Source organism: Microcebus murinus, unplaced genomic scaffold (assembly GCF_040939455.1).
Source record: "Microcebus murinus isolate Inina unplaced genomic scaffold, M.murinus_Inina_mat1.0 scaf081_hap2_Mmur4.0, whole genome shotgun sequence".
NCBI classification, from domain to species: Eukaryota; Metazoa; Chordata; class Mammalia; order Primates; family Cheirogaleidae; genus Microcebus; species Microcebus murinus.
This window is the reverse complement of record NW_027439027.1, coordinates 24,995-48,395: the sequence shown is the minus strand read 5'-3', so window position 1 is coordinate 48,395 and position 23,401 is coordinate 24,995. Positions and strand designations below refer to the sequence as shown.

Below are 23,401 nucleotides of genomic sequence, written 5' to 3'. Positions count from 1 at the left end.
CGTATTGTGGGGGTACCAATGTTAAGGTCGGGTACGTTGCCCTCTCCCAGCCTCCCCCCTCGGGTCAGAGCCTCAAGTGCGCCCATCCCCCAGTCGGTGCGCACCCACCCCATTCCTAATGGAGGTGTATGCCCATCCCCTCCCCCCACCCGCCCGACACCCACCCGATGAAGGTGATTCCTCTGTGTCCACTTAGGTGTCCATCGGTTCGTACCCATTTGCTGGTGAGCGCGAGCACGTGGTGCTCGTGTGTCCATTCTTGGGCTACCTGGCTTACTGGAACGGGTTCCAGCTCTGGCCAGGAGAACCACGAGAGGTGCCCTCTCACCGCTGCTCCTCCTAGCTGAATAGCACTCCGTGGTGTCCACGCGCCACATTTCATTTACGCACTCGTGGGTCGATGGGCACTCGGGTCGCTTCCAGGTCTTTGCGATTGTGACTTGTGCCCTGACTCTAACCCTAACCCTTACCCAGCCCGTCTCCTCCTCGGCCCCTGCCTGACTGACTCCTTCCCGCCCGGCCTGTCACCTGTCACCGTCCTCTGCCCCTGCCTGACACGCTCCTCCCCGCCCGGGCCGTCACCGTCCTCGGCCCCTGCCTGACGGGGCTCCTCCGTCGCCTGGGCCTTCCAAGGGCTTGGTGTGGACGCTGGTTCCAGGACGCCCTCCCAGGAACCCGGTAGCAGGGCGGCCGCAGCGTCTCGCGCCACCCAACCGTCCGCCGGCCGGCGGCCGTCGCTAAGTGGCCTGCGGGGGACGTGCCCCCACTGTGGGGCGGGCGCCCAGCCTGGTGTCTTCTCCGAGGCCCCGTGGCTGCTTTCCCCCCCCCCCCCGCAAGGGGAGAGCCGCGGAGGTGGGGACCGCCTCCTCGTGGGGACGTACACCCAGCTCTCCACGTCGGATTCCGGGGCTCTCTGTCCTGCCAGAAGGCCCAGCTGGCCTGCGGGTCCTTAGAGTGGCAAAAACATCCGAAAACTGAGATTGAGGGTCCGGTGGTTGTCTGCACTTTTGTGCTGGGCACCCCAGGGAGGCCCGGGGGCTGGCTGGACAACGCGGTCTGCTGGGCAGGGGGGGGGGTTTGGAGGAGCAACTGATGCCCTTTGCACTTTGGGTAGCAAGTGTCTGAGGTGTCTCTGAGCCCTGCGCCATGTCGGGGGTGGGGGGTGGGAGGTCGGGGGGGTGGAGGAGCAGGAGGAGGAGGAGGAGGAGGTGGGAAGGGCCGTGGCCTGCAGTCGTCTTCCCGGGGTGGCTTCTTCCACAGGCTGCTTGGCCTGGGCTCCCTGCACCTGGGCCTTTGGAGGACTGGCCCTGTGCTTGCCAACGCTTCCCCTGCAGGGACCCAGAGCTGGGAGGTTGCATCTCTCAGCCCTGGGTCGGGCAGAGCCCCAGCGGGCCATGCCCACAACCTCTCTCAGCACGGGTCCCCCAGAAGGCTCCTTTGGGACCAGGATTCTCTTGCGGGTGACTCTTTAAGGTCTGGCCCCTGGATGGAGGGGCACCAGGAGTAGAGGAGCAGGAAGGGGAAGGGGGTGGCCATGCGAGGGGACACTTTCAGGCCAAGTCCCAGCTTCAGCCTGATCCTCCTGGGAACCCCGGGGTGTACGTCACACCTCCTGGTTGTCCCGCTCTGAGACAAGGAGCCGGGCTTCGCATTCCCCCAGCAGCCAGTCGTGGGCTGAGGACACCTGGGGCGTTGGGAACTCCCTGGCTTCTCCTTGGCTTAACATCTGGAGCTGCTTGTGAATCGTGCCGCCACACACACCCGAGTGCAGGTGTCTTCTGCACAGACTGCGGGCCTCGCTCTTCTGAATGCCGCTAGCTCGCCACCCACCCACGGGTGAACCTGGTCAGGGTACTTTCTCTCGGGGGCAGACTCTGATCCTGGCGGGCTACCGGTGTTTCTGTTTGCTCGTTTCTTTCTTCCATTTCGGGAAAGGCTTCCTTACTGGGTGTGGAAATCTCCTATGCCTTTCCTCGCCTATTCTGTCAGCTTTAAAATTCTCTTTCAGTTGCCACCCTCACAGATGGATTAGGAAACTCTTTCCGGTGCACTCATTAGTGAAATGACCTCAATGAAGCTGGAATCCAATATCTAATGGCCGATTTTTAGCGAGTCCACACGCCAGGGTGGTCGGGGTCCAATGCAGCCCCGGCCAGGCCCAGGCCCCGGCCCCTTGGACTGGGCCACAGGAGGACACAGAGGAGGGTCCCGGCCGCCCCCGGTCGCGTTGCCGGCAGTTCTCCAAGGGCTTGGGCGTTTTCCAGAGGTAGGAGATGGAGGGGACTGATTTCTTCAGCGCCCCACAAACCACGCCACCCCACCCATGGGACACATCCCTAGAGAGAGAGAGAGACGCCCCATACACTCGCTCCCCTCCCCCATGCGCTGTGCCCCAGCCCGGGCCCGGGGGAATAGGCGGCAGCCCACCCACAGGGTGGGGGGCACAGCTGAAAGGGGTTGTCGGGGAGGGCGGCCCCTGCCTGGGGTCAAAGGGCGGGCGATCCGCGCGTGCGCAATCGGCGGCGGAGGCGGCGGCGGCGGCGGCGGCGGCGGCGGCGGCGGCGGCCACGAGCTGGGGGTGGGGGGCGGGTAGGTGAAGGAGGCCAGGCGAGGAGAGGAAGGGGGCTGGAAGGTCTCCACCTTGGCGAGTCCAGCCGTGGAGGCGCATCTTGTGTGAGTGTGAGTGTGTGTGTGTGTGTGTGTGTATAGAGAGACAGCCCCCCACCCCGGCCCACCGCTCCCTGCCCGCCCCGCCCCGCCCCGCCTGTCACCCCCGTCCCTCGGAGCCCGCCGGACCCGGCCGGTGAACTCAACAGGCCCGGCCCGGCGCGGGTCAGCGCCGGTGCGGGGCCTGGGGCGGGAGGAGGCGGCGGGGAAGCGCAGAGAGGCTCGGCTTCTTGAGCGGGGCAGGGGCGCCCTCCGCCGTCTAGGGCCACACCACCCTGAACGCGCCCGACCTCGTCTGGTCTCGGAAGCTAAGCAGGGTCGGGCCTGGTTAGTACTTGGATGGGAGACCGCCTGGGAATACCGGGTGCCGTAGGCTTCTTCTTTTTTTTTTTTTTTTTTTTTGCCTCTTGTTCTGTCCCCTCTCTGGGAGCGAGGCGGCGGCCCGGGGCGGGGGTCACCCCCACCCTCAGCGCCCGCCGCGGTGCCTGGCGCCCCAGCCCGCACCGTGGGGCCTCCTCTTGTCCCAAGCCGCGACACCGCCGTCACGCGGCAGCATGCGTGGCTTCTGGACTGTCAGGTCTCAGACCAAAGGTCTGCTCTGTGGGAACCGACACGCTGGAGGAAACCTTGAGAGTCTGAGAGGGGAGGGAGTTCCAGAAGAAGGCCAGGATGTCATTTTGAGGGAGTATGTGACCAGAACTCGTCCCGTTGCTTTTGGGGTTCTATGGGCTACACGTAGGAATCTTTGGTGGTGGCACCTGATGTTGGGGGATCCGGAGTCACACCCAGACCTGCTCCACAGGCCTCCTTTTACTTTTCTCTTCGGATTCATTATTTTTAAAAAGTGTCTCTTATCTCTATGATTGCATTTTCTTTTCTCTCTCTTTTCAAGCAGATGATGGGAGTCCAAGTATTAAGGTGACATGTGTTGCCCGTGCCCCCCTCCCCCCTGTGTTCTTATTCATTTACCTCTGATGTCGTTCCAGCGTATTGTGGGGGTACCAATGTTAAGGTCGGGTACGTTGCCCTCTCCCAGCCTCCCCCCTCGGGTCAGAGCCTCAAGTGCGCCCATCCCCCAGTCGGTGCGCACCCACCCCATTCCTAATGGAGGTGTATGCCCATCCCCTCCCCCCACCCGCCCGACACCCACCCGATGAAGGTGATTCCTCTGTGTCCACTTAGGTGTCCATCGGTTCGTACCCATTTGCTGGTGAGCGCGAGCACGTGGTGCTCGTGTGTCCATTCTTGGGCTACCTGGCTTACTGGAACGGGTTCCAGCTCTGGCCAGGAGAACCACGAGAGGTGCCCTCTCACCGCTGCTCCTCCTAGCTGAATAGCACTCCGTGGTGTCCACGCGCCACATTTCATTTACGCACTCGTGGGTCGATGGGCACTCGGGTCGCTTCCAGGTCTTTGCGATTGTGACTTGTGCCCTGACTCTAACCCTAACCCTTACCCAGCCCGTCTCCTCCTCGGCCCCTGCCTGACTGACTCCTTCCCGCCCGGCCTGTCACCTGTCACCGTCCTCTGCCCCTGCCTGACACGCTCCTCCCCGCCCGGGCCGTCACCGTCCTCGGCCCCTGCCTGACGGGGCTCCTCCGTCGCCTGGGCCTTCCAAGGGCTTGGTGTGGACGCTGGTTCCAGGACGCCCTCCCAGGAACCCGGTAGCAGGGCGGCCGCAGCGTCTCGCGCCACCCAACCGTCCGCCGGCCGGCGGCCGTCGCTAAGTGGCCTGCGGGGGACGTGCCCCCACTGTGGGGCGGGCGCCCAGCCTGGTGTCTTCTCCGAGGCCCCGTGGCTGCTTTCCCCCCCCCCCCCGCAAGGGGAGAGCCGCGGAGGTGGGGACCGCCTCCTCGTGGGGACGTACACCCAGCTCTCCACGTCGGATTCCGGGGCTCTCTGTCCTGCCAGAAGGCCCAGCTGGCCTGCGGGTCCTTAGAGTGGCAAAAACATCCGAAAACTGAGATTGAGGGTCCGGTGGTTGTCTGCACTTTTGTGCTGGGCACCCCAGGGAGGCCCGGGGGCTGGCTGGACAACGCGGTCTGCTGGGCAGGGGGGGGGGTTTGGAGGAGCAACTGATGCCCTTTGCACTTTGGGTAGCAAGTGTCTGAGGTGTCTCTGAGCCCTGCGCCATGTCGGGGGTGGGGGGTGGGAGGTCGGGGGGGTGGAGGAGCAGGAGGAGGAGGAGGAGGAGGTGGGAAGGGCCGTGGCCTGCAGTCGTCTTCCCGGGGTGGCTTCTTCCACAGGCTGCTTGGCCTGGGCTCCCTGCACCTGGGCCTTTGGAGGACTGGCCCTGTGCTTGCCAACGCTTCCCCTGCAGGGACCCAGAGCTGGGAGGTTGCATCTCTCAGCCCTGGGTCGGGCAGAGCCCCAGCGGGCCATGCCCACAACCTCTCTCAGCACGGGTCCCCCAGAAGGCTCCTTTGGGACCAGGATTCTCTTGCGGGTGACTCTTTAAGGTCTGGCCCCTGGATGGAGGGGCACCAGGAGTAGAGGAGCAGGAAGGGGAAGGGGGTGGCCATGCGAGGGGACACTTTCAGGCCAAGTCCCAGCTTCAGCCTGATCCTCCTGGGAACCCCGGGGTGTACGTCACACCTCCTGGTTGTCCCGCTCTGAGACAAGGAGCCGGGCTTCGCATTCCCCCAGCAGCCAGTCGTGGGCTGAGGACACCTGGGGCGTTGGGAACTCCCTGGCTTCTCCTTGGCTTAACATCTGGAGCTGCTTGTGAATCGTGCCGCCACACACACCCGAGTGCAGGTGTCTTCTGCACAGACTGCGGGCCTCGCTCTTCTGAATGCCGCTAGCTCGCCACCCACCCACGGGTGAACCTGGTCAGGGTACTTTCTCTCGGGGGCAGACTCTGATCCTGGCGGGCTACCGGTGTTTCTGTTTGCTCGTTTCTTTCTTCCATTTCGGGAAAGGCTTCCTTACTGGGTGTGGAAATCTCCTATGCCTTTCCTCGCCTATTCTGTCAGCTTTAAAATTCTCTTTCAGTTGCCACCCTCACAGATGGATTAGGAAACTCTTTCCGGTGCACTCATTAGTGAAATGACCTCAATGAAGCTGGAATCCAATATCTAATGGCCGATTTTTAGCGAGTCCACACGCCAGGGTGGTCGGGGTCCAATGCAGCCCCGGCCAGGCCCAGGCCCCGGCCCCTTGGACTGGGCCACAGGAGGACACAGAGGAGGGTCCCGGCCGCCCCCGGTCGCGTTGCCGGCAGTTCTCCAAGGGCTTGGGCGTTTTCCAGAGGTAGGAGATGGAGGGGACTGATTTCTTCAGCGCCCCACAAACCACGCCACCCCACCCATGGGACACATCCCTAGAGAGAGAGAGAGACGCCCCATACACTCGCTCCCCTCCCCCATGCGCTGTGCCCCAGCCCGGGCCCGGGGGAATAGGCGGCAGCCCACCCACAGGGTGGGGGGCACAGCTGAAAGGGGTTGTCGGGGAGGGCGGCCCCTGCCTGGGGTCAAAGGGCGGGCGATCCGCGCGTGCGCAATCGGCGGCGGAGGCGGCGGCGGCGGCGGTGGCGGCGGCGGCGGCGGCGGCGGCCACGAGCTGGGGGTGGGGGGCGGGTAGGTGAAGGAGGCCAGGCGAGGAGAGGAAGGGGGCTGGAAGGTCTCCACCTTGGCGAGTCCAGCCGTGGAGGCGCATCTTGTGTGAGTGTGAGTGTGTGTGTGTGTGTGTGTGTATAGAGAGACAGCCCCCCACCCCGGCCCACCGCTCCCTGCCCGCCCCGCCCCGCCCCGCCTGTCACCCCCGTCCCTCGGAGCCCGCCGGACCCGGCCGGTGAACTCAACAGGCCCGGCCCGGCGCGGGTCAGCGCCGGTGCGGGGCCTGGGGCGGGAGGAGGCGGCGGGGAAGCGCAGAGAGGCTCGGCTTCTTGAGCGGGGCAGGGGCGCCCTCCGCCGTCTAGGGCCACACCACCCTGAACGCGCCCGACCTCGTCTGGTCTCGGAAGCTAAGCAGGGTCGGGCCTGGTTAGTACTTGGATGGGAGACCGCCTGGGAATACCGGGTGCCGTAGGCTTCTTCTTTTTTTTTTTTTTTTTTTTTGCCTCTTGTTCTGTCCCCTCTCTGGGAGCGAGGCGGCGGCCCGGGGCGGGGGTCACCCCCACCCTCAGCGCCCGCCGCGGTGCCTGGCGCCCCAGCCCGCACCGTGGGGCCTCCTCTTGTCCCAAGCCGCGACACCGCCGTCACGCGGCAGCATGCGTGGCTTCTGGACTGTCAGGTCTCAGACCAAAGGTCTGCTCTGTGGGAACCGACACGCTGGAGGAAACCTTGAGAGTCTGAGAGGGGAGGGAGTTCCAGAAGAAGGCCAGGATGTCATTTTGAGGGAGTATGTGACCAGAACTCGTCCCGTTGCTTTTGGGGTTCTATGGGCTACACGTAGGAATCTTTGGTGGTGGCACCTGATGTTGGGGGATCCGGAGTCACACCCAGACCTGCTCCACAGGCCTCCTTTTACTTTTCTCTTCGGATTCATTATTTTTAAAAAGTGTCTCTTATCTCTATGATTGCATTTTCTTTTCTCTCTCTTTTCAAGCAGATGATGGGAGTCCAAGTATTAAGGTGACATGTGTTGCCCGTGCCCCCCTCCCCCCTGTGTTCTTATTCATTTACCTCTGATGTCGTTCCAGCGTATTGTGGGGGTACCAATGTTAAGGTCGGGTACGTTGCCCTCTCCCAGCCTCCCCCCTCGGGTCAGAGCCTCAAGTGCGCCCATCCCCCAGTCGGTGCGCACCCACCCCATTCCTAATGGAGGTGTATGCCCATCCCCTCCCCCCACCCGCCCGACACCCACCCGATGAAGGTGATTCCTCTGTGTCCACTTAGGTGTCCATCGGTTCGTACCCATTTGCTGGTGAGCGCGAGCACGTGGTGCTCGTGTGTCCATTCTTGGGCTACCTGGCTTACTGGAACGGGTTCCAGCTCTGGCCAGGAGAACCACGAGAGGTGCCCTCTCACCGCTGCTCCTCCTAGCTGAATAGCACTCCGTGGTGTCCACGCGCCACATTTCATTTACGCACTCGTGGGTCGATGGGCACTCGGGTCGCTTCCAGGTCTTTGCGATTGTGACTTGTGCCCTGACTCTAACCCTAACCCTTACCCAGCCCGTCTCCTCCTCGGCCCCTGCCTGACTGACTCCTTCCCGCCCGGCCTGTCACCTGTCACCGTCCTCTGCCCCTGCCTGACACGCTCCTCCCCGCCCGGGCCGTCACCGTCCTCGGCCCCTGCCTGACGGGGCTCCTCCGTCGCCTGGGCCTTCCAAGGGCTTGGTGTGGACGCTGGTTCCAGGACGCCCTCCCAGGAACCCGGTAGCAGGGCGGCCGCAGCGTCTCGCGCCACCCAACCGTCCGCCGGCCGGCGGCCGTCGCTAAGTGGCCTGCGGGGGACGTGCCCCCACTGTGGGGCGGGCGCCCAGCCTGGTGTCTTCTCCGAGGCCCCGTGGCTGCTTTCCCCCCCCCCCCGCAAGGGGAGAGCCGCGGAGGTGGGGACCGCCTCCTCGTGGGGACGTACACCCAGCTCTCCACGTCGGATTCCGGGGCTCTCTGTCCTGCCAGAAGGCCCAGCTGGCCTGCGGGTCCTTAGAGTGGCAAAAACATCCGAAAACTGAGATTGAGGGTCCGGTGGTTGTCTGCACTTTTGTGCTGGGCACCCCAGGGAGGCCCGGGGGCTGGCTGGACAACGCGGTCTGCTGGGCAGGGGGGGGGGTTTGGAGGAGCAACTGATGCCCTTTGCACTTTGGGTAGCAAGTGTCTGAGGTGTCTCTGAGCCCTGCGCCATGTCGGGGGTGGGGGGTGGGAGGTCGGGGGGGTGGAGGAGCAGGAGGAGGAGGAGGAGGAGGTGGGAAGGGCCGTGGCCTGCAGTCGTCTTCCCGGGGTGGCTTCTTCCACAGGCTGCTTGGCCTGGGCTCCCTGCACCTGGGCCTTTGGAGGACTGGCCCTGTGCTTGCCAACGCTTCCCCTGCAGGGACCCAGAGCTGGGAGGTTGCATCTCTCAGCCCTGGGTCGGGCAGAGCCCCAGCGGGCCATGCCCACAACCTCTCTCAGCACGGGTCCCCCAGAAGGCTCCTTTGGGACCAGGATTCTCTTGCGGGTGACTCTTTAAGGTCTGGCCCCTGGATGGAGGGGCACCAGGAGTAGAGGAGCAGGAAGGGGAAGGGGGTGGCCATGCGAGGGGACACTTTCAGGCCAAGTCCCAGCTTCAGCCTGATCCTCCTGGGAACCCCGGGGTGTACGTCACACCTCCTGGTTGTCCCGCTCTGAGACAAGGAGCCGGGCTTCGCATTCCCCCAGCAGCCAGTCGTGGGCTGAGGACACCTGGGGCGTTGGGAACTCCCTGGCTTCTCCTTGGCTTAACATCTGGAGCTGCTTGTGAATCGTGCCGCCACACACACCCGAGTGCAGGTGTCTTCTGCACAGACTGCGGGCCTCGCTCTTCTGAATGCCGCTAGCTCGCCACCCACCCACGGGTGAACCTGGTCAGGGTACTTTCTCTCGGGGGCAGACTCTGATCCTGGCGGGCTACCGGTGTTTCTGTTTGCTCGTTTCTTTCTTCCATTTCGGGAAAGGCTTCCTTACTGGGTGTGGAAATCTCCTATGCCTTTCCTCGCCTATTCTGTCAGCTTTAAAATTCTCTTTCAGTTGCCACCCTCACAGATGGATTAGGAAACTCTTTCCGGTGCACTCATTAGTGAAATGACCTCAATGAAGCTGGAATCCAATATCTAATGGCCGATTTTTAGCGAGTCCACACGCCAGGGTGGTCGGGGTCCAATGCAGCCCCGGCCAGGCCCAGGCCCCGGCCCCTTGGACTGGGCCACAGGAGGACACAGAGGAGGGTCCCGGCCGCCCCCGGTCGCGTTGCCGGCAGTTCTCCAAGGGCTTGGGCGTTTTCCAGAGGTAGGAGATGGAGGGGACTGATTTCTTCAGCGCCCCACAAACCACGCCACCCCACCCATGGGACACATCCCTAGAGAGAGAGAGAGACGCCCCATACACTCGCTCCCCTCCCCCATGCGCTGTGCCCCAGCCCGGGCCCGGGGGAATAGGCGGCAGCCCACCCACAGGGTGGGGGGCCCAGCTGAAAGGGGTTGTCGGGGAGGGCGGCCCCTGCCTGGGGTCAAAGGGCGGGCGATCCGCGCGTGCGCAATCGGCGGCGGAGGCGGCGGCGGCGGCGGCGGCGGCGGCGGCGGCCACGAGCTGGGGGTGGGGGGCGGGTAGGTGAAGGAGGCCAGGCGAGGAGAGGAAGGGGGCTGGAAGGTCTCCACCTTGGCGAGTCCAGCCGTGGAGGCGCATCTTGTGTGAGTGTGAGTGTGTGTGTGTGTGTGTGTGTGTATAGAGAGACAGCCCCCCACCCCGGCCCACCGCTCCCTGCCCGCCCCGCCCCGCCCCGCCTGTCACCCCCGTCCCTCGGAGCCCGCCGGACCCGGCCGGTGAACTCAACAGGCCCGGCCCGGCGCGGGTCAGCGCCGGTGCGGGGCCTGGGGCGGGAGGAGGCGGCGGGGAAGCGCAGAGAGGCTCGGCTTCTTGAGCGGGGCAGGGGCGCCCTCCGCCGTCTAGGGCCACACCACCCTGAACGCGCCCGACCTCGTCTGGTCTCGGAAGCTAAGCAGGGTCGGGCCTGGTTAGTACTTGGATGGGAGACCGCCTGGGAATACCGGGTGCCGTAGGCTTCTTCTTTTTTTTTTTTTTTTTTTTTGCCTCTTGTTCTGTCCCCTCTCTGGGAGCGAGGCGGCGGCCCGGGGCGGGGGTCACCCCCACCCTCAGCGCCCGCCGCGGTGCCTGGCGCCCCAGCCCGCACCGTGGGGCCTCCTCTTGTCCCAAGCCGCGACACCGCCGTCACGCGGCAGCATGCGTGGCTTCTGGACTGTCAGGTCTCAGACCAAAGGTCTGCTCTGTGGGAACCGACACGCTGGAGGAAACCTTGAGAGTCTGAGAGGGGAGGGAGTTCCAGAAGAAGGCCAGGATGTCATTTTGAGGGAGTATGTGACCAGAACTCGTCCCGTTGCTTTTGGGGTTCTATGGGCTACACGTAGGAATCTTTGGTGGTGGCACCTGATGTTGGGGGATCCGGAGTCACACCCAGACCTGCTCCACAGGCCTCCTTTTACTTTTCTCTTCGGATTCATTATTTTTAAAAAGTGTCTCTTATCTCTATGATTGCATTTTCTTTTCTCTCTCTTTTCAAGCAGATGATGGGAGTCCAAGTATTAAGGTGACATGTGTTGCCCGTGCCCCCCTCCCCCCTGTGTTCTTATTCATTTACCTCTGATGTCGTTCCAGCGTATTGTGGGGGTACCAATGTTAAGGTCGGGTACGTTGCCCTCTCCCAGCCTCCCCCCTCGGGTCAGAGCCTCAAGTGCGCCCATCCCCCAGTCGGTGCGCACCCACCCCATTCCTAATGGAGGTGTATGCCCATCCCCTCCCCCCACCCGCCCGACACCCACCCGATGAAGGTGATTCCTCTGTGTCCACTTAGGTGTCCATCGGTTCGTACCCATTTGCTGGTGAGCGCGAGCACGTGGTGCTCGTGTGTCCATTCTTGGGCTACCTGGCTTACTGGAACGGGTTCCAGCTCTGGCCAGGAGAACCACGAGAGGTGCCCTCTCACCGCTGCTCCTCCTAGCTGAATAGCACTCCGTGGTGTCCACGCGCCACATTTCATTTACGCACTCGTGGGTCGATGGGCACTCGGGTCGCTTCCAGGTCTTTGCGATTGTGACTTGTGCCCTGACTCTAACCCTAACCCTTACCCAGCCCGTCTCCTCCTCGGCCCCTGCCTGACTGACTCCTTCCCGCCCGGCCTGTCACCTGTCACCGTCCTCTGCCCCTGCCTGACACGCTCCTCCCCGCCCGGGCCGTCACCGTCCTCGGCCCCTGCCTGACGGGGCTCCTCCGTCGCCTGGGCCTTCCAAGGGCTTGGTGTGGACGCTGGTTCCAGGACGCCCTCCCAGGAACCCGGTAGCAGGGCGGCCGCAGCGTCTCGCGCCACCCAACCGTCCGCCGGCCGGCGGCCGTCGCTAAGTGGCCTGCGGGGGACGTGCCCCCACTGTGGGGCGGGCGCCCAGCCTGGTGTCTTCTCCGAGGCCCCGTGGCTGCTTTCCCCCCCCCCCCGCAAGGGGAGAGCCGCGGAGGTGGGGACCGCCTCCTCGTGGGGACGTACACCCAGCTCTCCACGTCGGATTCCGGGGCTCTCTGTCCTGCCAGAAGGCCCAGCTGGCCTGCGGGTCCTTAGAGTGGCAAAAACATCCGAAAACTGAGATTGAGGGTCCGGTGGTTGTCTGCACTTTTGTGCTGGGCACCCCAGGGAGGCCCGGGGGCTGGCTGGACAACGCGGTCTGCTGGGCAGGGGGGGGGGTTTGGAGGAGCAACTGATGCCCTTTGCACTTTGGGTAGCAAGTGTCTGAGGTGTCTCTGAGCCCTGCGCCATGTCGGGGGTGGGGGGTGGGAGGTCGGGGGGGTGGAGGAGCAGGAGGAGGAGGAGGAGGAGGTGGGAAGGGCCGTGGCCTGCAGTCGTCTTCCCGGGGTGGCTTCTTCCACAGGCTGCTTGGCCTGGGCTCCCTGCACCTGGGCCTTTGGAGGACTGGCCCTGTGCTTGCCAACGCTTCCCCTGCAGGGACCCAGAGCTGGGAGGTTGCATCTCTCAGCCCTGGGTCGGGCAGAGCCCCAGCGGGCCATGCCCACAACCTCTCTCAGCACGGGTCCCCCAGAAGGCTCCTTTGGGACCAGGATTCTCTTGCGGGTGACTCTTTAAGGTCTGGCCCCTGGATGGAGGGGCACCAGGAGTAGAGGAGCAGGAAGGGGAAGGGGGTGGCCATGCGAGGGGACACTTTCAGGCCAAGTCCCAGCTTCAGCCTGATCCTCCTGGGAACCCCGGGGTGTACGTCACACCTCCTGGTTGTCCCGCTCTGAGACAAGGAGCCGGGCTTCGCATTCCCCCAGCAGCCAGTCGTGGGCTGAGGACACCTGGGGCGTTGGGAACTCCCTGGCTTCTCCTTGGCTTAACATCTGGAGCTGCTTGTGAATCGTGCCGCCACACACACCCGAGTGCAGGTGTCTTCTGCACAGACTGCGGGCCTCGCTCTTCTGAATGCCGCTAGCTCGCCACCCACCCACGGGTGAACCTGGTCAGGGTACTTTCTCTCGGGGGCAGACTCTGATCCTGGCGGGCTACCGGTGTTTCTGTTTGCTCGTTTCTTTCTTCCATTTCGGGAAAGGCTTCCTTACTGGGTGTGGAAATCTCCTATGCCTTTCCTCGCCTATTCTGTCAGCTTTAAAATTCTCTTTCAGTTGCCACCCTCACAGATGGATTAGGAAACTCTTTCCGGTGCACTCATTAGTGAAATGACCTCAATGAAGCTGGAATCCAATATCTAATGGCCGATTTTTAGCGAGTCCACACGCCAGGGTGGTCGGGGTCCAATGCAGCCCCGGCCAGGCCCAGGCCCCGGCCCCTTGGACTGGGCCACAGGAGGACACAGAGGAGGGTCCCGGCCGCCCCCGGTCGCGTTGCCGGCAGTTCTCCAAGGGCTTGGGCGTTTTCCAGAGGTAGGAGATGGAGGGGACTGATTTCTTCAGCGCCCCACAAACCACGCCACCCCACCCATGGGACACATCCCTAGAGAGAGAGAGAGACGCCCCATACACTCGCTCCCCTCCCCCATGCGCTGTGCCCCAGCCCGGGCCCGGGGGAATAGGCGGCAGCCCACCCACAGGGTGGGGGGCCCAGCTGAAAGGGGTTGTCGGGGAGGGCGGCCCCTGCCTGGGGTCAAAGGGCGGGCGATCCGCGCGTGCGCAATCGGCGGCGGAGGCGGCGGCGGCGGCGGCGGCGGCGGCGGCGGCGGCCACGAGCTGGGGGTGGGGGGCGGGTAGGTGAAGGAGGCCAGGCGAGGAGAGGAAGGGGGCTGGAAGGTCTCCACCTTGGCGAGTCCAGCCGTGGAGGCGCATCTTGTGTGAGTGTGAGTGTGTGTGTGTGTGTGTGTGTATAGAGAGACAGCCCCCCACCCCGGCCCACCGCTCCCTGCCCGCCCCGCCCCGCCCCGCCTGTCACCCCCGTCCCTCGGAGCCCGCCGGACCCGGCCGGTGAACTCAACAGGCCCGGCCCGGCGCGGGTCAGCGCCGGTGCGGGGCCTGGGGCGGGAGGAGGCGGCGGGGAAGCGCAGAGAGGCTCGGCTTCTTGAGCGGGGCAGGGGCGCCCTCCGCCGTCTAGGGCCACACCACCCTGAACGCGCCCGACCTCGTCTGGTCTCGGAAGCTAAGCAGGGTCGGGCCTGGTTAGTACTTGGATGGGAGACCGCCTGGGAATACCGGGTGCCGTAGGCTTCTTCTTTTTTTTTTTTTTTTTTTTTGCCTCTTGTTCTGTCCCCTCTCTGGGAGCGAGGCGGCGGCCCGGGGCGGGGGTCACCCCCACCCTCAGCGCCCGCCGCGGTGCCTGGCGCCCCAGCCCGCACCGTGGGGCCTCCTCTTGTCCCAAGCCGCGACACCGCCGTCACGCGGCAGCATGCGTGGCTTCTGGACTGTCAGGTCTCAGACCAAAGGTCTGCTCTGTGGGAACCGACACGCTGGAGGAAACCTTGAGAGTCTGAGAGGGGAGGGAGTTCCAGAAGAAGGCCAGGATGTCATTTTGAGGGAGTATGTGACCAGAACTCGTCCCGTTGCTTTTGGGGTTCTATGGGCTACACGTAGGAATCTTTGGTGGTGGCACCTGATGTTGGGGGATCCGGAGTCACACCCAGACCTGCTCCACAGGCCTCCTTTTACTTTTCTCTTCGGATTCATTATTTTTAAAAAGTGTCTCTTATCTCTATGATTGCATTTTCTTTTCTCTCTCTTTTCAAGCAGATGATGGGAGTCCAAGTATTAAGGTGACATGTGTTGCCCGTGCCCCCCTCCCCCCTGTGTTCTTATTCATTTACCTCTGATGTCGTTCCAGCGTATTGTGGGGGTACCAATGTTAAGGTCGGGTACGTTGCCCTCTCCCAGCCTCCCCCCTCGGGTCAGAGCCTCAAGTGCGCCCATCCCCCAGTCGGTGCGCACCCACCCCATTCCTAATGGAGGTGTATGCCCATCCCCTCCCCCCACCCGCCCGACACCCACCCGATGAAGGTGATTCCTCTGTGTCCACTTAGGTGTCCATCGGTTCGTACCCATTTGCTGGTGAGCGCGAGCACGTGGTGCTCGTGTGTCCATTCTTGGGCTACCTGGCTTACTGGAACGGGTTCCAGCTCTGGCCAGGAGAACCACGAGAGGTGCCCTCTCACCGCTGCTCCTCCTAGCTGAATAGCACTCCGTGGTGTCCACGCGCCACATTTCATTTACGCACTCGTGGGTCGATGGGCACTCGGGTCGCTTCCAGGTCTTTGCGATTGTGACTTGTGCCCTGACTCTAACCCTAACCCTTACCCAGCCCGTCTCCTCCTCGGCCCCTGCCTGACTGACTCCTTCCCGCCCGGCCTGTCACCTGTCACCGTCCTCTGCCCCTGCCTGACACGCTCCTCCCCGCCCGGGCCGTCACCGTCCTCGGCCCCTGCCTGACGGGGCTCCTCCGTCGCCTGGGCCTTCCAAGGGCTTGGTGTGGACGCTGGTTCCAGGACGCCCTCCCAGGAACCCGGTAGCAGGGCGGCCGCAGCGTCTCGCGCCACCCAACCGTCCGCCGGCCGGCGGCCGTCGCTAAGTGGCCTGCGGGGGACGTGCCCCCACTGTGGGGCGGGCGCCCAGCCTGGTGTCTTCTCCGAGGCCCCGTGGCTGCTTTCCCCCCCCCCCCGCAAGGGGAGAGCCGCGGAGGTGGGGACCGCCTCCTCGTGGGGACGTACACCCAGCTCTCCACGTCGGATTCCGGGGCTCTCTGTCCTGCCAGAAGGCCCAGCTGGCCTGCGGGTCCTTAGAGTGGCAAAAACATCCGAAAACTGAGATTGAGGGTCCGGTGGTTGTCTGCACTTTTGTGCTGGGCACCCCAGGGAGGCCCGGGGGCTGGCTGGACAACGCGGTCTGCTGGGCAGGGGGGGGGGTTTGGAGGAGCAACTGATGCCCTTTGCACTTTGGGTAGCAAGTGTCTGAGGTGTCTCTGAGCCCTGCGCCATGTCGGGGGTGGGGGGTGGGAGGTCGGGGGGGTGGAGGAGCAGGAGGAGGAGGAGGAGGAGGTGGGAAGGGCCGTGGCCTGCAGTCGTCTTCCCGGGGTGGCTTCTTCCACAGGCTGCTTGGCCTGGGCTCCCTGCACCTGGGCCTTTGGAGGACTGGCCCTGTGCTTGCCAACGCTTCCCCTGCAGGGACCCAGAGCTGGGAGGTTGCATCTCTCAGCCCTGGGTCGGGCAGAGCCCCAGCGGGCCATGCCCACAACCTCTCTCAGCACGGGTCCCCCAGAAGGCTCCTTTGGGACCAGGATTCTCTTGCGGGTGACTCTTTAAGGTCTGGCCCCTGGATGGAGGGGCACCAGGAGTAGAGGAGCAGGAAGGGGAAGGGGGTGGCCATGCGAGGGGACACTTTCAGGCCAAGTCCCAGCTTCAGCCTGATCCTCCTGGGAACCCCGGGGTGTACGTCACACCTCCTGGTTGTCCCGCTCTGAGACAAGGAGCCGGGCTTCGCATTCCCCCAGCAGCCAGTCGTGGGCTGAGGACACCTGGGGCGTTGGGAACTCCCTGGCTTCTCCTTGGCTTAACATCTGGAGCTGCTTGTGAATCGTGCCGCCACACACACCCGAGTGCAGGTGTCTTCTGCACAGACTGCGGGCCTCGCTCTTCTGAATGCCGCTAGCTCGCCACCCACCCACGGGTGAACCTGGTCAGGGTACTTTCTCTCGGGGGCAGACTCTGATCCTGGCGGGCTACCGGTGTTTCTGTTTGCTCGTTTCTTTCTTCCATTTCGGGAAAGGCTTCCTTACTGGGTGTGGAAATCTCCTATGCCTTTCCTCGCCTATTCTGTCAGCTTTAAAATTCTCTTTCAGTTGCCACCCTCACAGATGGATTAGGAAACTCTTTCCGGTGCACTCATTAGTGAAATGACCTCAATGAAGCTGGAATCCAATATCTAATGGCCGATTTTTAGCGAGTCCACACGCCAGGGTGGTCGGGGTCCAATGCAGCCCCGGCCAGGCCCAGGCCCCGGCCCCTTGGACTGGGCCACAGGAGGACACAGAGGAGGGTCCCGGCCGCCCCCGGTCGCGTTGCCGGCAGTTCTCCAAGGGCTTGGGCGTTTTCCAGAGGTAGGAGATGGAGGGGACTGATTTCTTCAGCGCCCCACAAACCACGCCACCCCACCCATGGGACACATCCCTAGAGAGAGAGAGAGACGCCCCATACACTCGCTCCCCTCCCCCATGCGCTGTGCCCCAGCCCGGGCCCGGGGGAATAGGCGGCAGCCCACCCACAGGGTGGGGGGCCCAGCTGAAAGGGGTTGTCGGGGAGGGCGGCCCCTGCCTGGGGTCAAAGGGCGGGCGATCCGCGCGTGCGCAATCGGCGGCGGAGGCGGCGGCGGCGGCGGCGGCGGCGGCGGCGGCGGCCACGAGCTGGGGGTGGGGGGCGGGTAGGTGAAGGAGGCCAGGCGAGGAGAGGAAGGGGGCTGGAAGGTCTCCACCTTGGCGAGTCCAGCCGTGGAGGCGCATCTTGTGTGAGTGTGAGTGTGTGTGTGTGTGTGTGTGTGTATAGAGAGACAGCCCCCCACCCCGGCCCACCGCTCCCTGCCCGCCCCGCCCCGCCCCGCCTGTCACCCCCGTCCCTCGGAGCCCGCCGGACCCGGCCGGTGAACTCAACAGGCCCGGCCCGGCGCGGGTCAGCGCCGGTGCGGGGCCTGGGGCGGGAGGAGGCGGCGGGGAAGCGCAGAGAGGCTCGGCTTCTTGAGCGGGGCAGGGGCGCCCTCCGCCGTCTAGGGCCACACCACCCTGAACGCGCCCGACCTCGTCTGGTCTCGGAAGCTAAGCAGGGTCGGGCCTGGTTAGTACTTGGATGGGAGACCGCCTGGGAATACCGGGTGCCGTAGGCTTCTTCTTTTTTTTTTTTTTTTTTTTTGCCTCTTGTTCTGTCCCCTCTCTGGGAGCGAGGCGGCGGCCCGGGGCGGGGGTCACCCCCACCCTCAGCGCCCGCCGCGGTGCCTGGCGCCCCAGCCCGCACCGTGGGGCCTCCTCTTGTCCCAAGCCGCGACACCGCCGTCACGCGGCAGCATGCGTGGCTTCTGGACTGTCAGGTCTCAGACCAAAGGTCTGCTCTGTGGGAACCGACACGCTGGAGGAAACCTTGAGAGTCTGAGAGGGGAGGGAGTTCCAGAAGAAGGCCAGGATGTCATTTTGAGGGAGTATGTGACCAGAACTCGTCCCGTTGCTTTTGGGGTTCTATGGGCTACACGTAGGAATCTTTGGTGGTGGCACCTGATGTTGGGGGATCCGGAGTCACACCCAGACCTGCTCCACAGGCCTCCTTTTACTTTTCTCTTCGGATTCATTATTTTTAAAAAGTGTCTCTTATCTCTATGATTGCATTTTCTTTTCTCTCTCTTTTCAAGCAGATGATGGGAGTCCAAGTATTAAGGTGACATGTGTTGCCCGTGCCCCCCTCCCCCCTGTGTTCTTATTCATTTACCTCTGATGTCGTTCCAGCGTATTGTGGGGGTACCAATGTTAAGGTCGGGTACGTTGCCCTCTCCCAGCCTCCCCCCTCGGGTCAGAGCCTCAAGTGCGCCCATCCCCCAGTCGGTGCGCACCCACCCCATTCCTAATGGAGGTGTATGCCCATCCCCTCCCCCCACCCGCCCGACACCCACCCGATGAAGGTGATTCCTCTGTGTCCACTTAGGTGTCCATCGGTTCGTACCCATTTGCTGGTGAGCGCGAGCACGTGGTGCTCGTGTGTCCATTCTTGGGCTACCTGGCTTACTGGAACGGGTTCCAGCTCTGGCCAGGAGAACCACGAGAGGTGCCCTCTCACCGCTGCTCCTCCTAGCTGAATAGCACTCCGTGGTGTCCACGCGCCACATTTCATTTACGCACTCGTGGGTCGATGGGCACTCGGGTCGCTTCCAGGTCTTTGCGATTGTGACTTGTGCCCTGACTCTAACCCTAACCCTTACCCAGCCCGTCTCCTCCTCGGCCCCTGCCTGACTGACTCCTTCCCGCCCGGCCTGTCACCTGTCACCGTCCTCTGCCCCTGCCTGACACGCTCCTCCCCGCCCGGGCCGTCACCGTCCTCGGCCCCTGCCTGACGGGGCTCCTCCGTCGCCTGGGCCTTCCAAGGGCTTGGTGTGGACGCTGGTTCCAGGACGCCCTCCCAGGAACCCGGTAGCAGGGCGGCCGCAGCGTCTCGCGCCACCCAACCGTCCGCCGGCCGGCGGCCGTCGCTAAGTGGCCTGCGGGGGACGTGCCCCCACTGTGGGGCGGGCGCCCAGCCTGGTGTCTTCTCCGAGGCCCCGTGGCTGCTTTCCCCCCCCCCCCGCAAGGGGAGAGCCGCGGAGGTGGGGACCGCCTCCTCGTGGGGACGTACACCCAGCTCTCCACGTCGGATTCCGGGGCTCTCTGTCCTGCCAGAAGGCCCAGCTGGCCTGCGGGTCCTTAGAGTGGCAAAAACATCCGAAAACTGAGATTGAGGGTCCGGTGGTTGTCTGCACTTTTGTGCTGGGCACCCCAGGGAGGCCCGGGGGCTGGCTGGACAACGCGGTCTGCTGGGCAGGGGGGGGGGTTTGGAGGAGCAACTGATGCCCTTTGCACTTTGGGTAGCAAGTGTCTGAGGTGTCTCTGAGCCCTGCGCCATGTCGGGGGTGGGGGGTGGGAGGTCGGGGGGGTGGAGGAGCAGGAGGAGGAGGAGGAGGAGGTGGGAAGGGCCGTGGCCTGCAGTCGTCTTCCCGGGGTGGCTTCTTCCACAGGCTGCTTGGCCTGGGCTCCCTGCACCTGGGCCTTTGGAGGACTGGCCCTGTGCTTGCCAACGCTTCCCCTGCAGGGACCCAGAGCTGGGAGGTTGCATCTCTCAGCCCTGGGTCGGGCAGAGCCCCAGCGGGCCATGCCCACAACCTCTCTCAGCACGGGTCCCCCAGAAGGCTCCTTTGGGACCAGGATTCTCTTGCGGGTGACTCTTTAAGGTCTGGCCCCTGGATGGAGGGGCACCAGGAGTAGAGGAGCAGGAAGGGGAAGGGGGTGGCCATGCGAGGGGACACTTTCAGGCCAAGTCCCAGCTTCAGCCTGATCCTCCTGGGAACCCCGGGGTGTACGTCACACCTCCTGGTTGTCCCGCTCTGAGACAAGGAGCCGGGCTTCGCATTCCCCCAGCAGCCAGTCGTGGGCTGAGGACACCTGGGGCGTTGGGAACTCCCTGGCTTCTCCTTGGCTTAACATCTGGAGCTGCTTGTGAATCGTGCCGCCACACACACCCGAGTGCAGGTGTCTTCTGCACAGACTGCGGGCCTCGCTCTTCTGAATGCCGCTAGCTCGCCACCCACCCACGGGTGAACCTGGTCAGGGTACTTTCTCTCGGGGGCAGACTCTGATCCTGGCGGGCTACCGGTGTTTCTGTTTGCTCGTTTCTTTCTTCCATTTCGGGAAAGGCTTCCTTACTGGGTGTGGAAATCTCCTATGCCTTTCCTCGCCTATTCTGTCAGCTTTAAAATTCTCTTTCAGTTGCCACCCTCACAGATGGATTAGGAAACTCTTTCCGGTGCACTCATTAGTGAAATGACCTCAATGAAGCTGGAATCCAATATCTAATGGCCGATTTTTAGCGAGTCCACACGCCAGGGTGGTCGGGGTCCAATGCAGCCCCGGCCAGGCCCAGGCCCCGGCCCCTTGGACTGGGCCACAGGAGGACACAGAGGAGGGTCCCGGCCCCCCCGGTCGCGTTGCCGGCAGTTCTCCAAGGGCTTGGGCGTTTTCCAGAGGTAGGAGATGGAGGGGACTGATTTCTTCAGCGCCCCACAAACCACGCCACCCCACCCATGGGACACATCCCTAGAGAGAGAGAGAGACGCCCCATACACTCGCTCCCCTCCCCCATGCGCTGTGCCCCAGCCCGGGCCCGGGGGAATAGGCGGCAGCCCACCCACAGGGTGGGGGGCCCAGCTGAAAGGGGTTGTCGGGGAGGGCGGCCCCTGCCTGGGGTCAAAGGGCGGGCGATCCGCGCGTGCGCAATCGGCGGCGGAGGCGGCGGCGGCGGCGGCGGCGGCGGCGGCGGCCACGAGCTGGGGGTGGGGGGCGGGTAGGTGAAGGAGGCCAGGCGAGGAGAGGAAGGGGGCTGGAAGGTCTCCACCTTGGCGAGTCCAGCCGTGGAGGCGCATCTTGTGTGAGTGTGAGTGTGTGTGTGTGTGTGTGTGTGTATAGAGAGACAGCCCCCCACCCCGGCCCACCGCTCCCTGCCCGCCCCGCCCCGCCCCGCCTGTCACCCCCGTCCCTCGGAGCCCGCCGGACCCGGCCGGTGAACTCAACAGGCCCGGCCCGGCGCGGGTCAGCGCCGGTGCGGGGCCTGGGGCGGGAGGAGGCGGCGGGGAAGCGCAGAGAGGCTCGGCTTCTTGAGCGGGGCAGGGGCGCCCTCCGCCGTCTAGGGCCACACCACCCTGAACGCGCCCGACCTCGTCTGGTCTCGGAAGCTAAGCAGGGTCGGGCCTGGTTAGTACTTGGATGGGAGACCGCCTGGGAATACCGGGTGCCGTAGGCTTCTTCTTTTTTTTTTTTTTTTTTTTTGCCTCTTGTTCTGTCCCCTCTCTGGGAGCGAGGCGGCGGCCCGGGGCGGGGGTCACCCCCACCCTCAGCGCCCGCCGCGGTGCCTGGCGCCCCAGCCCGCACCGTGGGGCCTCCTCTTGTCCCAAGCCGCGACACCGCCGTCACGCGGCAGCATGCGTGGCTTCTGGACTGTCAGGTCTCAGACCAAAGGTCTGCTCTGTGGGAACCGACACGCTGGAGGAAACCTTGAGAGTCTGAGAGGGGAGGGAGTTCCAGAAGAAGGCCAGGATGTCATTTTGAGGGAGTATGTGACCAGAACTCGTCCCGTTGCTTTTGGGGTTCTATGGGCTACACGTAGGAATCTTTGGTGGTGGCACCTGATGTTGGGGGATCCGGAGTCACACCCAGACCTGCTCCACAGGCCTCCTTTTACTTTTCTCTTCGGATTCATTATTTTTAAAAAGTGTCTCTTATCTCTATGATTGCATTTTCTTTTCTCTCTCTTTTCAAGCAGATGATGGGAGTCCAAGTATTAAGGTGACATGTGTTGCCCGTGCCCCCCTCCCCCCTGTGTTCTTATTCATTTACCTCTGATGTCGTTCCAGCGTATTGTGGGGGTACCAATGTTAAGGTCGGGTACGTTGCCCTCTCCCAGCCTCCCCCCTCGGGTCAGAGCCTCAAGTGCGCCCATCCCCCAGTCGGTGCGCACCCACCCCATTCCTAATGGAGGTGTATGCCCATCCCCTCCCCCCACCCGCCCGACACCCACCCGATGAAGGTGATTCCTCTGTGTCCACTTAGGTGTCCATCGGTTCGTACCCATTTGCTGGTGAGCGCGAGCACGTGGTGCTCGTGTGTCCATTCTTGGGCTACCTGGCTTACTGGAACGGGTTCCAGCTCTGGCCAGGAGAACCACGAGAGGTGCCCTCTCACCGCTGCTCCTCCTAGCTGAATAGCACTCCGTGGTGTCCACGCGCCACATTTCATTTACGCACTCGTGGGTCGATGGGCACTCGGGTCGCTTCCAGGTCTTTGCGATTGTGACTTGTGCCCTGACTCTAACCCTAACCCTTACCCAGCCCGTCTCCTCCTCGGCCCCTGCCTGACTGACTCCTTCCCGCCCGGCCTGTCACCTGTCACCGTCCTCTGCCCCTGCCTGACACGCTCCTCCCCGCCCGGGCCGTCACCGTCCTCGGCCCCTGCCTGACGGGGCTCCTCCGTCGCCTGGGCCTTCCAAGGGCTTGGTGTGGACGCTGGTTCCAGGACGCCCTCCCAGGAACCCGGTAGCAGGGCGGCCGCAGCGTCTCGCGCCACCCAACCGTCCGCCGGCCGGCGGCCGTCGCTAAGTGGCCTGCGGGGGACGTGCCCCCACTGTGGGGCGGGCGCCCAGCCTGGTGTCTTCTCCGAGGCCCCGTGGCTGCTTCCCCCCCCCCCCCGCAAGGGGAGAGCCGCGGAGGTGGGGACCGCCTCCTCGTGGGGACGTACACCCAGCTCTCCACGTCGGATTCCGGGGCTCTCTGTCCTGCCAGAAGGCCCAGCTGGCCTGCGGGTCCTTAGAGTGGCAAAAACATCCGAAAACTGAGATTGAGGGTCCGGTGGTTGTCTGCACTTTTGTGCTGGGCACCCCAGGGAGGCCCGGGGGCTGGCTGGACAACGCGGTCTGCTGGGCAGGGGGGGGGGTTTGGAGGAGCAACTGATGCCCTTTGCACTTTGGGTAGCAAGTGTCTGAGGTGTCTCTGAGCCCTGCGCCATGTCGGGGGTGGGGGGTGGGAGGTCGGGGGGGTGGAGGAGCAGGAGGAGGAGGAGGAGGAGGTGGGAAGGGCCGTGGCCTGCAGTCGTCTTCCCGGGGTGGCTTCTTCCACAGGCTGCTTGGCCTGGGCTCCCTGCACCTGGGCCTTTGGAGGACTGGCCCTGTGCTTGCCAACGCTTCCCCTGCAGGGACCCAGAGCTGGGAGGTTGCATCTCTCAGCCCTGGGTCGGGCAGAGCCCCAGCGGGCCATGCCCACAACCTCTCTCAGCACGGGTCCCCCAGAAGGCTCCTTTGGGACCAGGATTCTCTTGCGGGTGACTCTTTAAGGTCTGGCCCCTGGATGGAGGGGCAC

At 64.1% G+C, this 23,401-nt stretch overlaps 6 non-coding genes across 6 annotated transcripts; all 6 read left to right on the top strand.

The window, feature by feature from the left end:
- The first annotated feature begins 2,924 nt into the window (after nucleotides 1–2,924).
- On the top strand, nucleotides 2,925–3,043 carry LOC142869495 (5S ribosomal RNA). Its single transcript, XR_012918096.1, has one exon. It is a non-coding gene; the product is annotated as a 5S ribosomal RNA (ribosomal RNA).
- Nucleotides 3,044–6,580: 3,537 nt separating this feature from the next.
- Nucleotides 6,581–6,699, top strand: LOC142869494 (5S ribosomal RNA). Its single transcript, XR_012918095.1, has one exon. It is a non-coding gene; the product is annotated as a 5S ribosomal RNA (ribosomal RNA).
- A 3,529-nt stretch (nucleotides 6,700–10,228) lies between these two features.
- On the top strand, nucleotides 10,229–10,347 carry LOC142869493 (5S ribosomal RNA). Its single transcript, XR_012918094.1, has one exon. It is a non-coding gene; the product is annotated as a 5S ribosomal RNA (ribosomal RNA).
- A 3,530-nt stretch (nucleotides 10,348–13,877) lies between these two features.
- Nucleotides 13,878–13,996, top strand: LOC142869492 (5S ribosomal RNA). The gene has a single exon (XR_012918093.1). It is a non-coding gene; the product is annotated as a 5S ribosomal RNA (ribosomal RNA).
- A 3,532-nt stretch (nucleotides 13,997–17,528) lies between these two features.
- Nucleotides 17,529–17,647, top strand: LOC142869491 (5S ribosomal RNA). Its single transcript, XR_012918092.1, has one exon. It is a non-coding gene; the product is annotated as a 5S ribosomal RNA (ribosomal RNA).
- A 3,528-nt stretch (nucleotides 17,648–21,175) lies between these two features.
- LOC142869490 (5S ribosomal RNA) lies at nucleotides 21,176–21,294 on the top strand. The gene has a single exon (XR_012918091.1). It is a non-coding gene; the product is annotated as a 5S ribosomal RNA (ribosomal RNA).
- The last annotated feature ends 2,107 nt before the right edge of the window (nucleotides 21,295–23,401 follow it).